Genomic DNA, 16,551 nt, shown 5'->3' on the forward strand with positions numbered 1-16,551 from the left:
GTGTGAGAATATCAATTCCAAACCCAAAAGTCTGAGACCAATAAATACAAAGCATTAAAATTTCCCCTCATAAGAAATTACTGCAATAATAAAGTAATCTGATATTAGGACTTTAAAACAAAAAAATTAGTTATGAATTACCAACTATAATTGAACAAGATCTAGTTAATATCTCTCTCTCTTTCATTTTTTCCTTTAAGAGAAAGAAGAAAATTCTAATTTAGTGCCTGGTGCAGCATTTCATGGATCACTGCTGAATTTTAAGACATGAAATGGGTCAGTACTGCCCTTAAGAGGAAGCCGACATCAGTAAGGCACTATTGTAACTGAGATGGTCAAAGGACACAGAGGCAAAGCACGCAGAGTTAGGCAGCATATCTGGTGAGAACAGTCGATATGCTCAGAAAAAAAATACAAATGCATTTTTGGGCTCAGAGTGCCATAAGCAAGTGTTAGCATAGTGTGTAAGAAATAAGCAAGTGCAGGTGAAGCTGGCAGGAAAGAAGATTCCCCTGTAAGAACATGAAAAGCATACAGAGCCTCCCGCTACAGACGAGCACCGAATCTGGTCCTGGCACAATAGCCTCTGAACAGGCTTGGCACACAGCCGCCGCGTGCGTGTTTCACACCGGGGGGTCTGGCGCAGGTACGATGTCAGGTACAGCTCACCAACGGGATCTCAAGGGACGAGCACAGTCAGGAGCCGCCGGTGTTCACCCTGCTGAGATGCCGTGACATTTCGGTGTCTGCTCTCAATTGTCCGTGCTTAGCCAGGGGAACCACTGGTCTGGGTCTGCTGAGGTAACTCCTTCCAAAACTTGGCGAAGAGTAAAAGCATCTCTGTATCTTTTTGGTGCTTGATGGAGAACAGGCCACTTGTCCTTGTGCGGGTGAGGCAGCCGGGGTTGCCAAAACACAGCCCACAGGAGGGATGTTTTGTGCAGATTTACTGCTTTCAGGGAGTAGAGCAGCCCAGGTTTCCACCTCCTCATAGGCTTAAAGATGAACCAAAGCTATGATTTCTGTATCATGCTTTTATGCATTTTGGAACGCATGGGGCACAAGAAAGTGAACTACAGAGCACAATTCTAGCCTAAATTAAAAAAACAGGTAGTTTTATTGCAGGTCAACACCTAACACACATCCTGGATGCTAGAGCTGGAGATTTAACATTCACACCAAAATCCTATTTTCACAATCCTGGATGTAACGTTGGCCTTAAAACGCCCTCTCCCTCTGTGAGCCAATAGAGTATAGATATCCCAAGTCTGGATGTGGGTTTTTTTTTTTGTTTTGGCATTTTTTTTCCAATACAGATGCAGCCTGAATGACTTGCAACTTCATTAGCTCCAGGCATACAGACACAAATGTTCTCAATGGTTTCTTCTGGAGACAATGTTTGGGAAACTTAAAGTGATTTCCTATCCCTAATCACCCCTGCTCTGTCAGGATTGAGGGAGGTAAGTCACCTCATAACAGCAAGGTGATATTGGAGCTGAAGACTATTTCCCCTTCATTGTTATTCAGCCTGCTGGCTGTTTTACTGCTACCCAGCATGAACTGGTCCCCTTACACTGGGCTCTTAAAAATTAAACAAGATATCAATAATACAAACACTATGTGAATGTACGATTTCTAGTATTTTACCTGACTTCTAGTGGGACTGCAATCTGTTCATCATTAACACTGATGACAGTAGCGAGATGCTCTGCTTCAACATACCTATGAAAGGACATATTCCTTCCTTACTTTCCCCCAGCGCATGAGATAAAGATATGTTACAACGTTCTGCTATGCTGTGAAGCTGTGGATTGTCAGTCATTAGAGGTCCTTAAGAACAGGCTGAAGAAACATTTGTTAGGAATGATATGGAGACAGAAAGATTCAGCCTTGCAGAAAGGTTTTGGATTTGCTTTTGCTGGCCATGGCCTATGAAGTCAGTGTCACATAAACTGTAATGTCTTTCTTCTTTAACAGTTGTAATATTAATCAGGACAAAATCTAATTCACAAGCTGGAGCTGAATGGAGGAATTAGCTAATAATGTATGATTAAACAATAGTAAGCAAGGTCACTGCTTGACTAAATATTCAGTAATCAGTGATTAGATTTTGTTGGTTGATCTCTTTAAAGGACCTGATTGGAGATGACCTCTTTCTTTTAGATTAAATGTCTGCTCAGGCTGAGTTATTATTGATCAAGAAGCTGACCTTACTGCCAACACTGGCATTCCCACATTACTAGTCTCTTTGCATACGGTGTGCACATAGTCACTGGAAAACTTTAAAGAGATTCAATCAAGTTGACGATTGCTTGGTTAATTAACAAGGTGCCTTTTTTTGGTATTCCAGACAGGTTGCTCTCTGCATTCTTAGAGAAATCACTCTTAGCATTCAATTAAAAAAAGCAGGCAGAGAAAAAAAGACTCCATAAAGCTTTCCTTCTATGGGGTAAATCTTGCCCTCTTTTCCCAGACAAGGGGAATGAAGGGGTTTTTCCCATCCCGTAAGCGGAGGAAGGGTGTAATGAAGAAGAGGGCACTTTTGCCTCGTTGCATCCTGCAAGGTGGGCTTAAGACATAGAGTGGGAGAAGGTGCATTGCAAAGTGTCAAGCACAAGAATGACATCGGGGAGGCTTTTAGCTATCTCAGAGCTCCAACTGCTTGTCTCCAGATAGTTCATATGACCAAGTGATAATGGGCAAGAATTTGTCTTTAGGACTTAAGGTCATATATTCATCTTATATCTACTAATTTTCCAGCAGTTATACTCCTCTTAGGCTGCATGTTACCATAAAAGCAGTTAATATTAGTCTTCATCCTCATCCTACAAAATTTTGCTGTAACTCTTTCTCTAGAAGGTAAAACAGCAATTTTTTGCTGTTTGTGGAGAAAATGTCCAGCCATGCACCAGGCACATAGTCCTCAGATTGTATCATCTTCAGAAGAATGTGGTCTTGTCTTCATGTCAAATGTCATGTTCTCACGAATGAATTCTTTTCTTGGTCTGTCTTTGAGTGGTAGGAAACTCTGTTTTCAAAAGCCAACAGGGTTAAGTTAGTCAGGGTTTAAGGTACACTTGGAAAAAAAACCCAAACCACAGGGCTATACACAATCTCAGCCAATTCTACAAATGCATGCAGCTGCAGTAAGAAACAACTTAAACCACCACAGAAGTCTGTTTAGTCTGAGAAATTTCACAAATCGTGTACAAACTCTGCCACTGAGTTTGCTCTCATTTATTGGGGTACTTAAGGAGTAATGCCAATTGTAACAACTCAGCTGTGACAATATAAAATTTGCACAATGGGATTTAGTTCCTTTATCTGTCTGGGATTTTTATACTGACTTCATTCACAATATATGAGTATCTCTCTTGGCAATCTGCTCTCTGGCCTTTTCTAGATTCAAACTTACAGCATTTGCAGCAAATGTCTGGTGCACAACATGGATCCAGGCAGATAAAAACACTTCAAATGTCATAGTAAGTAACCAGTTAGATTAGTCTCCTCTTTGGGTTACCAGAACATTTGAGCCTGAGTGGTGCCGTCTGAAGCAAATTTGTGAAGATGCAGCATGGCTGAAATGTCTCAGCTAGTCTTTCTAGTCTACCTGAAAGCATAGAGTAAACATACCATCACTCAGAAGCAGTCTTTTCTGCTTTCCTTCACAGAGTTGTCCTCTTTTTTCCACCGCTTTCTTCAAATCATGTTCCAAACTTCCTATCTGTGATAATCATATAATAATATTCAAGGCCAGACTTGGATAAATGCAGAGCTCCGAGCACGATTTAGAGGTCAGTACTTACAAAAAAAAAAAAAAAAAAAAAAAAAAAGAAACACCACACACAACAAAAAACCCTCCTCTTGTCTAAATGGTACATATGGTGTTTGGGTATGGTTATTCTTTTTAAGCAACCTTAAATACAAGAAAAAAGAAAGTATTTAGGAAAGTTGCAATCTTGAGAAGCAGAGTACTTCAGCTCACATTCAGTTTCACACTCAGGCTCGGAATTAGCTGGCTGACTGCTGCTGTTTTGTGTATTTCAAGATTTAGTCTTTAAAAGAATTACAAAGAGAGGAGCTTACGTGCATCAAGCAGTCATAAAAATGTGTTTCACTTTGAGATCAAAAGAACAACAGCAACAAGTTTGGAATTAATTTTTCAGAACTGAAATGACTGATACTCATGGCATGTATAAGATAAAAATCAGATGGATATTTGCTGATGTCAATATAAAACATTCAGGGTGAGTAACGTGGGGATCAAAATGAAGAAAGAAAAGACAGATTAGGCCCTTTTTAAAAAATAGTATTTCTCAGGTTACTGTAGCTACTGGCTTTGTTGACAGCTAATTCTAACAGCAGCATTTAGGGAGAGTAGCACAGCTCTCCAGGTCATGGCAACCTCTGCTTCAACAGTACGCATGTATGGGTATAACGTACTACTTGCAGAAGGTTGAAAATGATAATAGTTTGTCTTTAATGGGGCCAGTTTCTCTGAGATTAGCATCTCAACGCAAAGACACTCCCAGATATCTCCCTTTTAGGTATAGATTTATTAAGAGACCAATAGGGACTGTGGCCCACCTGTTAGCTTTGCCTACTGCAGTGCATGCTCCCACTGGAAATGTGTGAAGACATCTCCAGAGCACCTCCTCTGCGCTTCTTCTATGCGGAGGTCTTGGCTGTACCCACCCCACCTCTCGTCACGAGCCAGCATTGCTTCCCGGGGATTCTGCGAGACATACTAGAGATGAGCATGGCATGGCACAGCATGTTTTTCTCCAGGCAATGCCAGACGTGGTGATGATGTCATTAACTGTTGCTTCTCAATTATTTAGTTGCAATAATTTCTAAACCAAAGCATGTGCCTCATTACAAATGAGGATGGAAACTGTGAAAGGAAGTTGCACTTTTCCTGGCCAAAGCAGCATGGTTTGCAAGTGCATACATTACATGCTGCATGATCTTTGGAAGGAAATTATCATGAAAAATAATACAGATATAGTAATATAGTCCAGGGAAGGCATTTATCTGAATTCTATCACCACACAATGGGACGTGTGTTTACATCTGTAGAAATATTTACTCTTGTTAAACAAAGAAAGACAGAGTTTGCAAGTGCAATAAACAAAGCTGTTAATTCAATAGACTGCTCTGAAAATCAAGACCCTAATTCTTTAGCACTCTTTATCTAGCACTCATCTAGTTACCTAGATGACACACTTATATATTAGCCCTAATTCCAAGTGACGGTACCAATAAATATTGTTCAGCACTAGACTCTTCCTGTGCCTTAAAACAAATAAAAGTTTTCTTTAACCAAAATTTAGGATCCCTCTATGTCTTGCTGTTGCATTTGCTCTCATAAAATAAGGAATGTTTAATTTTTTTTTTTAAATTGAAACAAATTTCCAAATAATCATCAATTTCAAATTTCTAAATAAATTTTCAAATTCATAAATTTACAAATAAAATTTGAATTTCTCTCATGGAAAGTGTTCTCAGATATTCACAAAGGACTTAAATGTGCATTTTGGACAATCACTCTACAGAAGCACTAGAAGGAATAAAAGCTGGTTCCTCTTAATTTACAAGTTTGTTGTGTATTAAAAGACCCGTTGTAGGTCAATTCTTAAAATTAGAGAAATGTAGGGTTTGGGGGTTTTGTTCATAAGTCCTTCTTAAATTGTTAGGAAGAGGAGAATAACATTTTTTGGGGGGTAACAAGAGGTGTTTAATTTAATTCCAATGTTTATATTACTTTGTTTAAAAAAATAAGCAAATTCCTAACTGACGCACTGTTTAAAAAAACAAAATTCATAGAAAAAAGTTAAAATTAGATATTTACATCATCCCTTTTTCTGGAAGATAAATCAGTAACCCCTTCACTGAAATCTTTGATAAATGCAGATTTGTTCTTCAGTGGGAAAAAACGTTTTGGCTGAAAAATACCACCTGCATCTGCAGTTCTACCTCTACTATATCTGTCCTCACTCCTGAGCACACAACAGAAGTGTAAGAACCTATGCACCGTGCATAAAGTGGCTTTGTCAGGTCTGTTCAGACAAAGAGGGACCAAGGGGAAGAAGTTACAGAGAATTCCCATTGCAGGGCTCGTGCGTGCATTTGCACTGAGAACTGGCTGCTGCCTCCTCCTCCTCCTGAAGACACTGGCCGTGGCGACATAGTGCATGAACCCTACAGCTCACAAGGATCCCCTGAGACCCAGCACCTCGGCTACATCTCTCTTACCACTTTCCCCTCCATTTAGCACCACAGGAAACCAAGGAGGCCAGGGAATGGTTTTTACTTACAGCCTAAATACAGACAGCAGGTACTCAGAGCTAGGTGCACCTTAGAATAAGGTTGCCTGAAGTCTGCCCCACTCCCACCCACAAGTCACTCTGTGGAGACAAAAGTACATGCCAAACAACAGGAGAGCCTTATTAAAAGACTATGTTCAAATAGGAAGTAAAACCAAAACTTTCTGCCCTGCAAAAAAATTGGGAGGTAAAACTGTTAGGCAACTTTCTGTTGAACTTCTGTTTATTACCTAAGACACAGCTCTGGCTGGTAATTGCTGCTAGATACACATTTTTTAAACAATAAAAAGCTGCTTAAAAATAAGAAAGCTGGCCTGGAGAGAAGTATTGATTTGATTATTTTATTCCTTTGAGAGCAACCTGGGTTTAATCTACCAGTGCTCTGGTATAGATATTTTTAATGCATTTATTTTTAGATATGTCAACACAGAACATACTGTTTTTAAAGTTATACCTCTATGGGAACTACAAGATGTCTAACAGAAAAGAAAACAACTATATAACATTCCCTTGAATAATTTTCAACCCTGTGAGGTAGAAATCTTCCTCCAAATTCAATGTCATAAGCAGACTGCAGAGGACACTTAACAGTGAATTATCTCTAAGCCTAGAAGCAAAGGTCTACCCAAAGTAAGGGGTTAAATGTGAGAAGTCTGAAGAGACAGATGCTTATCTGAAAAACTCACTGAATAAATATGAGGCAAGCTGTGGCTTTCTGCTGACCTCCTAAGTGGTGGGGATTGGGAAAGAAAACAACAGGAAGAAATTCAAACAAAATTAACTCCTATAAAATAGTAAAATTATTCAGAAGGTGTGAAGGAATGCTAATGCTTTCGAATGCATCCACCTTTCACGCTACCCTTGAACAACTAAGGAAAGGTCATGCACCATACAGGCAAGCATCTGGAGTCTGCTTCTCTGAACAGCCCCTGTCTACTTGTCCCATACTAGCTGGAATCAATTCTCATGATCTTCTTGTTTGCAGTAAAGTGCTAATACCAAAAGCACCAAGTGACCTAAAAGGCAGGGCAGTCCCATCTCTAGTATGCCCCCAGGAATGAGACAGAGTCCTGGAGAGGAGACCCTCCAAAGCTACACGCGACCCTAGAAAAAAAGGGAGGGAAGCAACCCGAACGGTAAATTAGAAAAGCTCTGTAGATCAGAGCACTGGGAAATTCATCTGCCTTTCTGTGCTAACCAAGAGGAAAAATACCACAGAGGCTCAGCCCTCCTGAGCTCTGGGGAATCAGCCCAATTTCAGCAAATTGTTCTAATCCCAGATTTGGGATCCTTCTTGAGAGTCACCGGTTGCATCTCACATTTCTAAGCCTGGACACCCTCAGGCATTGCGTAAAGGATGTTTTCTGTCCCACATAGATTGAATGGCAGCTCAGGGCAGCAAGCACTTAACGTGGAAGGATCAGGAGAAGGTATTAGCCTGCTGAGCAACTGTACAATACTTTAACAGCCTTTGTGGCAAAGGCACCTGGTCAGGCGAAAGTATCCCACAGACTGGATTTGAATCACAGGGCCAGCTGAAGTACACTGTGTGGTCAGGCATACACGTGTCTATAGGGACAGATAATATGAAGGAGTAGGGGGAAAAAAAGCTAATTTATAGCCACCTTCTCTGAATGTTGTACAAAGGGCTCCACAACATCTTCCCATGAAGGGATGGGTAGAGAAATTTCTTTTCAAGAATTTCACAAAGATGCCTGTAAGTGCTATAGTTAACTCACAGCCATCCCGATATTAATTCCACACGTGGGATGAAGACGACTAGGCTTACCTTCACCTCCCCTTTTATGTTTTTTTTGTTTTGGTTTTTTTTTTTTTTAAATAGGCTCTTACTGAAACATGCATTCACTGTGGGAGGAGAAGCAGGGAAACTACAGCTGAATGGCAGATTGATTTATTTTCTTTGGGGGTTAGAAGTTCATCATGGCCCATCATTAAAGGTGTTTTCCGGTCATGCTAACCTTCAGTTTCTGATATCATCCAAGACCCTGTCAGCATCTTAAGGGATGCTCTTAGCTAGATGTCTGATTGCTCTCTCCTTTCATTTTCCGTCAGCTTTTCTTTTAGTTCTGCAAGAAAGTGATGCCTCTATTGGCCTATGATAGAAGGAAAGCTTTTAGCTCTTTTCCTTATGAATTCCATTCTCAATTCCCATTTAAATAAGCTAAACTAAGTCAGCAAAGTGGTCAAGTGTTGCTTAAGAAGCTGTATTTTATGAGCAAGGAATACAGCTAAGACAGACCTAGGCAAGAATAGATACGGATCTATAAAAACTAGGTTCCACTAACAGGATGCATTACAAGAAATAAGCACGTTTCTAGCAGAAACTGAAGCAAATAGTGGGAGGGAGAAGCGCCGGGGATAACATCAAGATGTCCAAAGAGGCTGCACATCCTGACTTAGGCTGGAAGCGAAAAAATAGCCAGCGCCCTTCCGTGTTAATGAACGTTTTGCAAGAGGACAAAGCCACGCCGTCAGGGCACTGCAAGCAGAAGGCTCCGACTGACAGCCCAGCTGAGCAAGCACCGGGCTGGGCACCCGGAGCTGCCTGCTGCAACCCGCAACCCCCGTCCCCGGCCGGCGGGGTCTGCCCCCAGAGCCGCCCGCCCCGCCGGTGCCGCGGGGGTACGGCCACCTCCTGGCTGCACGCCCGCACTGCGCCCCGGCACCGGCCCGGCACCAAGGAGAAACGCAGCAACACACAGACATTTAAAAAAAAAAAAAAAAAAAAAATCTCGTGACCCTGAATATTTTGCGGTTATGTCAGAAACTAGTTAGTCTGTAGCTTCGAATCTTAATTTTGGCTACATTCCGCTCTGGCCAGGCTGATAACAGCAGTCCCTTTCCAAAGAGTGAGCCTTTTAATAAAATTAGGAGGCAGCTCATTGTGTTCTGGCTTTTTGTAAAACTTCCCTGGTGTGTGTGTATATATATTTAAGTCCTTGACAAATTTGGACTCCACTGGGGCAGTAAGAAAGCTAAAGTCAAATTAATCAGAGTAGATTCCCTGGATAAGACAGTCATTGCTGCTGAGCAAACCTGTAGGGAGAAAAGTTGTCCTTGAAAAATATTTGATGAAGCTGCTGCACTACGAAAGGGGCTAAATCTATGAATAAAACAGCCACAGAGAGCTCCAGGGGCCCCATAGGCTCAGTTTGTTAAACAGAGAGAGGCAGGGGAGAAAAGGGAGAAAGAAAGAAGAGAATTTCATTATATACAGCAACCCAAAACACCTACAAACCCAGAGAAATCTAGAGGTCTGTCCCATCAAGTCCAAGAATCAGAAACAATGCTTTGCCCCAAGGTATCCCTTGAGCTAGTCAAAGCATCTGGATCCCTTGGGTAGGTGGCAAGGAAACAGAAGGCAAGTTTCTTTGTAATTATTCTGAAACACTGGTTTATCTGGGGGTGCTGCCTCTATTCCACAGCCAGAAATAGCAGCAGAGGTGCTTTCCAGGTCAGAATCCAGCCTGGGGACACCCACTCCTCCCACTCTGACCGTGACTTTTGCTCAAAGGCAGTTTAGTGTGGGAGGACTCTTGTGCCATCCATAATTCACATCAGATTCAGCTCACCTGCACTGAAGGCAGCACAAGGGGCCATGATGCAGTTAGACCAGGACATCAAGAATCCCCCATCTTTCAATCTCCCTCTGTGAAGCACACAAACAAATAATTTTTGGGGTTTTTTTGCTTTACTTTTAACATTTCCAGAAAGCTCAAGTCCTTCACTTCTTCATACAACATGCACCTGCAAATTTGACAGGCTGGAATGATTTGTCTGGGCAACTTGAAATCCAGTAAGTGAAAAACAATGCACTTGGCCACACCAAAGGTCCAGCTGGTCCAGTAACCTGTCCCCAGCTGACCAGCAGCAAAGTCAAGGGAAGAGGACAAGAACAGTGCAAGTTTGTAGTGACAGCCCTTCAGACTGCTCCCTCACCCCCCAGTGATTTGTAGCTCGGGGACCTCATGAACCAAAGGCAGCATATCTGTGTATAGGGAGACCTATTTTTTTGTTTTCTTACTCCCATGAGCTTGCTCATTTACTTTAGGGACCCATATGAATTTTCAGTTTATGCAACACCCTGTGGCAAGGAGCTCCACTACTTTATTCTCTATTTTTCTCTGTGCCACTTACAATTTTATAGATGTGTATCTTCTCCCTTATCAGCCATCACTTTTCCAGACTGAAGTCTTCCCCTTTTACACGTTCCTCATTTTCAATCATCCAGCCAAGTAACTGAAACAATCCCACACAATTCGAGGAACTAAACACACACCTCTGCTAACAAATATTTAGTTGAAGGCAGGGCTGGGGGGGGGGGGGGGGGGGGGGAAGCTTTCCTGGTGTTTCTTAAGTGAAATATGGTTTAAGTAAAGCAGTGCTGAATAACTATAGATTACAGGCATTTGTTTCTTCTTTGAGCAAATTAGTCACAAGAACTAAACACCTTATTACAAAGAGTTCCCCTGGTCCTAGAAGTAAAATATAAAGTACTAGGAAAAAAGAAAGCACTTTATGACCGGGTGAAGGTTTGAGGTAACCTGTCATTTAAGCAGTCAGTTTGTTCTCAGCCTGTTATTACAACATTTTGCACTTTAACAGTAACAATAATAGGCTTTATCATGGGCATTTGTCAGCCCTGCTCTCACGTAAGACAAATTATGTCCTCAGGGGAATATTATTTTTATACCATCGCTATGGGCATTAATAATTCCATTTTCTTCAGGATCAGCCCTTAAAGTTAGCTCTACCATCTACACAGTTCTTCAGCGCATAGTTCCCTGCAGAAATGTTGGTCCTCACCTTTATGAGTGCCATGACAAAGATGGCAGTGATTAATAATCACTGCTTGGGTGGCCCGTACAGCACTAAGCGTAGATGAGGGTGAGCACCACCAACTCCTGCTGAAGCCAGTCAGACACTGTCACAGATATCCTTGAGGACAGTGGGAGAAGCACCCTTCAGAGATGATTAGGATGTTCAAAAAGAGCTGTACTACCACTAGCGTCACTGGGTGCTATAGGGTACGGGCCTCTTTCTGACTCAAGCCATATATTAACACTCTGCCTGCTCCCTAATAAGAATTATATGTCCAGTGCTTAGGAAAAACAAACCTAATGGCATATTTGGTAGGCTACATTCATCTCTAAATTAAATTTTTCCTATGACTCAGTGGGGGGGGGGGGGGGGGGAAGTGTAACCTCACGCTTACCTTGGAAAGCGCTGGGACAAGTTGAGATCACAGAAAGCCTCTCTGTCACTGTATCCTTTGCTCTCTCACCGCTATGCACTTCCAAAGGACAGTCTAGGGATGTGTAGAACTTACTTCTCAGTAACTGAAGTGATTAATTTAGTCATGAGAACAACACACATATTTTTATCTTATTAAGTCAAGCCCACTTAACTGAATTTTCTCCATTTATTCTAAATCTTCTGGTAGGTATTACTTTCATCTCATTCTGTGCTAATAAAGTACCTTCATCATTGAAGCAAGTAGAATATGTAAAACTATACAAGTTTGGTTGTGGGTTTTTTTTTGGAGGAGAAGGCACTATGTAACCAAAAAACTGCATGCTAATATTGTCAGATTGAAGCAGGGACGGGTTCACCTGATATTTGGACAGGAATATTACCACATATAGTTTACTACCAAGTATCTAACCCAAATATATATACTGATTCTGGATAGTGTGAACAATTAAGTATACGGATCTGTTCACCCTGAGCCAGTACAATAATGTGTTGCACTGTGAGAGGTGTCATCCTGCAGAATCAGCAGAAAAACAAAGCCCTGATTACTAGTGATCTTAAAATTTTATTACAACTCTTTTTGTAGGGATAGTGTTCTCTCAAAGTCCATTCAAGCCAAATTTTCTCCTATGCAATTTAACTCTTTTCCCTTCGACTGCCAGTTTTGTCTGGTAAGAAACAGCACCTTCCCAATGCCTTTCTCTATGAGCTGCGTAGCAGTGCTGGATGGTATGCCGCCCCTCAGCTATCCCACAGGCTGTGGGGCTTCAAAGGGGATTTTTAACTGTTATTTCAGTGAAGTTATTCCCACATATGGTTTATAAAGCACCGTGAGATCCTAAGGGATGAAAGGTGCTATATAAATGCAAATTGTTGCTGTTGTTATGCATGAACCACAGCCAGGTTTTAAACTAGACTGACTATGAAAAATGTCATTCCTCCTGACCTTTCCTGATGAGAACCACTGCGATTAGAAAATCTCTAAACTGTTCAGACAAAAAGACAAGCTCCAGTTCAAATTCTCTGGAAGGTAATAGCTATACTCAAAGTGAGCAGATGAGTTAAGGGAATTAAAAAAAAACCAAAACAAAAAACCACTACTCCCTGACTTAAGGCAACACTGATAAGACACCAGCCTCCAGACCAAGGAATATGGGCTCTTATTTTGACCCTGTACCAGACTCTAGGACAACTGGGAGGAAATCTGTTCACTGTTCTGTGCTTCTGTTCCTAACTATCCTCCTCCCTCACCCACCATCTGTTTTGTCTATCCATATGGTATATGTCTATCTACATTGCAAATTGTCTCTAGCTCACTGCTTGTATAGTGCTTACCCAAACCTCATCCTCACAGTTTCCAAGTGAACAAAGCTGCTAAGCAGCTGCAACCCCATCAGGTGCCCAGGCAAACGTATATAAATTGGATGGTGCTAATGGGAGAAGAAAAGTGGAAAGTGGGGCCATGGCCCTTCAGTCTACCAGCTTCTTCCTCCCAAGTAAATATTCAGATGCTTTACAGTGCTATTTTGAGAAACCTAAGCTAGCTCAGAGTTAATTAGCTGGGGCAGAGCATTGCGTTAATATAGCTGTATTGCCTCAGGTGTAAGCTAGATTGTACAGAACCAGCCTGGGAATCATGGCATGACTGCACTGGGCTTTGAAGAGTTATCTTCAGTACTCACTAAGAAAAAAAATTATACCGAACAAAGAAACTCAGGAAGAAGCTCAATATCTGCCTTCACTTATGATCTTGGAAGGGTCTTCTCTTCAGTCAGTCCTAAAAGTTTACAGCCTTTAACATGTCCTCTCCACTGGATGCTTATTGTTCTCCTGCTCTATTATCCAGGCAAATATGGAGTAGCCTGTGGATCTGATTGCCATTGGAGGAAGTTGAATACAGTCATCAAGAGACACCAGAGTAATTGCGCCATACCTGTTTGCCGACTATTGCCTGGTCTCTCACCATGATCAATCTTCTCACAGAAATCACAGCTTTAGCCAGGTGTGATAGCTGTAAAAACCAGGGCAAAATGATGGCAGTCTTTTGGACTGGAACATAGATGTCTTTTATGCAGTTTTACTATTGAAAGTACTTTTTTCCTGTATTAGTGCACAAGGTACTACCAGGTTTTTTTAGTAGACATTTTCTTTTGAAATAAGGTGATGACTGAGCAGTTAATGCCAGGAGTTAAGAAGATGGACTTCTGCCCATTTTTTAAAATATGGGAAGGTGCAAACCTTCTAAACAGAAACCCCATAAGGGCCAGCTTCAGCCCAATCTAATTTCATGGGGAGTTACACACGCCGTTGTAGAAGTCAGCAAGACTACAGCAAAGCAGATGTCGGTTCATTTTGGTTCAGAATAAGAACAGAGTTCCTATTCAGCCTAACAGCCTATTCCCACTGCATTGATTCAACCTTTGCTGGACAACCCTTCCACAAGAAATTATGAAGTATGAAATCAATCTTGGAAAGACTGTAGAAACTAGTCACTCCATACTAGGCATAAATCCCTTTCATTCACAGATCTGGCTGGACGGTCACACTCAAAGAGTTGTGGTCAACAGCTTGATGTCCAGGTGGAGACCTGTGATGAGTGGCGTTCCTCAGGGGTTGGTATTGGGACTGGCGCTGTTTAACATCTTTTCTGGCAACATGGACAGTGGGATTGAGTGCATCCTCAGCAAGTTTGCCGACGACACCAATCTGTGTGGTGCAGTCAACATGCTGGAGGGAAGGGATGCCATCCAGAGGGACCTTGACAGGCTTGAGAGGTGGGCCTGTGCGAACCTCATGAAGTTCAACAAGGCCAAGTGCAAGGTCCTGCACATGGGTCGGGGCAATCCCAAGCACAAATACAGGCTGGGTGATGAGTGGATTGAGAGCAGCCCTGCAGAGGAGTTGGGGGTGTTGGTTGACAAGAAGCTCAACGTGACCCAGCAATGTGCGTTTGCAGCCCAGAAAGCCAATCCTGGGCTGCATCAAAAGAAGCATAACCAGCAGGTCGACGGAGGTGATTCTCCTGCTCTATTTCACTCTCTTGAGACCCCACCTGGAGTACTGCATTCAGCTCTGGGGCCCCCACCATAAGAAAGACATGGACCTGTTGGAGTGAGTCCAGAGGAGGGCCACGAAGACAATCAGAGGGCTGGAGCACCTCTCCTATGAAGATAGGCTGACAGAGTTGGGGTTGTTCAGCCTGGAGAAGAGAAGGCTCCAGGGAGACCTTATAGCAGCCTTCCAGTACCTAAAGGGGGCCTACAAGAAAGCTGGAGAGGGACTTTTTACAAGGGCATGTAATGATAGGACAAGGGGTAATGGCTTTAAACTGAAAGAGGGTAGATTTAGATTAGATGTAAGGAAGTTCTTCACTGTGAAGGTGGTGAGGCACTGGAACAGGTTGCTCAGAGAGGCTGTGGATGCCCCATCCCTGGAAGTGTTCAAGGCCAGGTTGGATGGGGCTTTGAGCAAGCTGGTCTAGTGGAAGTTGTCCTACCCATGGCAGGGGGGTTGGAACTAGATGATCTTTAAGGTCCCTTCCAACCCAAACCATTCTATGGTTCTATGGATCTGCTTTTTTGTATTGGCACAAAGTGTCTCTCAGCGTCCCAGACTTGCACAAAAATTGCAAGTCAGACACTGAGACGACCAAACGTATTGTGATCTTGTGATGCACCCAGTTTAAAATTAGGCCAAGATTTTTTTAATTTTCTTTTTCCCCAGAAAAACAGTCACTTACCTCTTTGGGCAGTCCATAAGTGCTACCTCACATACAGTGGTGATTAGTCTCTGACTAACTGTAAGAACTATTTGCAAGCCTACTTCTAGCATGAAACATTGTCTGGTAAAATGATTTTCACTGGAAACTCAGAGGCATCAGGAAAAATACTGTGAAAATATGCACATCATTTTAATCAGAAAGCACATCTTTTTGGAAAGTAACACAGAAAAGATACTACTTCTGGACTGCAACCCTACAGATAGCCACCTACTCAGTCAGTCTTCCAGTGAGGTCACGCTTTTACTAAAGAAAAAAAAAGGAAAGAAGCATCTGGGGCCCAACTGCTATCTGGAAAATCAGATCCACCTGACTTAAAAAGAAAGTAACTACAGAAGGTAGTTCTGGTAGAGTCCAAACTAGGATTAAAAGATTAAATTTGCTTTAATATTCAACTGGATAATAGTTAGAACATTCTCGTTTACAGAAGTGACAAACAACACAATTTCACACTGTTTTTACAAGCCTTTATCTAATTTCAAAGCAAGTCCAGTGACATTTGAGATTAACACTATTTTCAAATTAACATGCATGTAAAAAAAAAAAAAAAAAAATCAACTCTACTCCAAAATGAAACATTGCAAGATATCTCAAAAATAAATTTGCAGCTTGTTTAGCTTCTGAATAACTCTCAGGTGATCAAGAAATTTTCCCACCCGTTACAGGTTTATGTATATTACCCACAGATACAGGCAAAAGACTAGAATAAACTATTAAGACACTCTGAGAAGAAAAAAAAATAGCCTCATCACCAAATCAGTTTCTTGCCTTTGTCCATCATGAAAAAAAAGAAAAGAAAAAAAAAAATCAGGTTTCTACCTGAAGACATGTCCTACACTTACTGGAAAGCATCTAAGCTACTCTCCTAACAGCACCTGAGAAAGTATACACAACTCAGTCTCGTGATTTTTTTTTCCAAACATTGTCCCCTGAACGGTGTGCAGTCAAATGTCACTATATACCACGGTGATGCACTTCAACAGAATCAATGACGATATGAAACTAACTCTGTTAAGTTTCCTGCAATGTCTTACTACATCAACAGGTACATACCAGCATCTCACCAGAAAACAACAAGTTGCTTTACTCTTTTTTAAGAGGTTGAACACACACAGTTCTGTTGAGAATGTAGTTCATGTAGCCATGAAGTGCACACAGCTGAGCCAGAAACAA

The 16,551-nt window shown here is 41.8% G+C and overlaps 1 long non-coding RNA gene across 1 annotated transcript in view; it reads right to left on the minus strand.

The window, feature by feature from the left end:
• Positions 1-226: 226 nt before the first annotated feature.
• LOC127013336 (uncharacterized) overlaps positions 227-16,551 on the minus strand; it is a 36,187-nt gene continuing 19,862 nt past the window's right edge. Inside the window, exons 2-4 of the long non-coding RNA XR_007766068.1 lie at positions 4,588-4,735; positions 3,634-3,724; positions 227-3,028 (exon numbers count right to left, since the gene is read on the minus strand). This is a non-coding gene — a long non-coding RNA (uncharacterized LOC127013336). The remainder of the gene's footprint in view (positions 3,029-3,633; positions 3,725-4,587; positions 4,736-16,551) is intronic.

This window comes from Gymnogyps californianus, chromosome 2 (genome assembly GCF_018139145.2).
Source record: "Gymnogyps californianus isolate 813 chromosome 2, ASM1813914v2, whole genome shotgun sequence".
Lineage (NCBI taxonomy): Eukaryota > Metazoa > Chordata > Aves > Accipitriformes > Cathartidae > Gymnogyps > Gymnogyps californianus.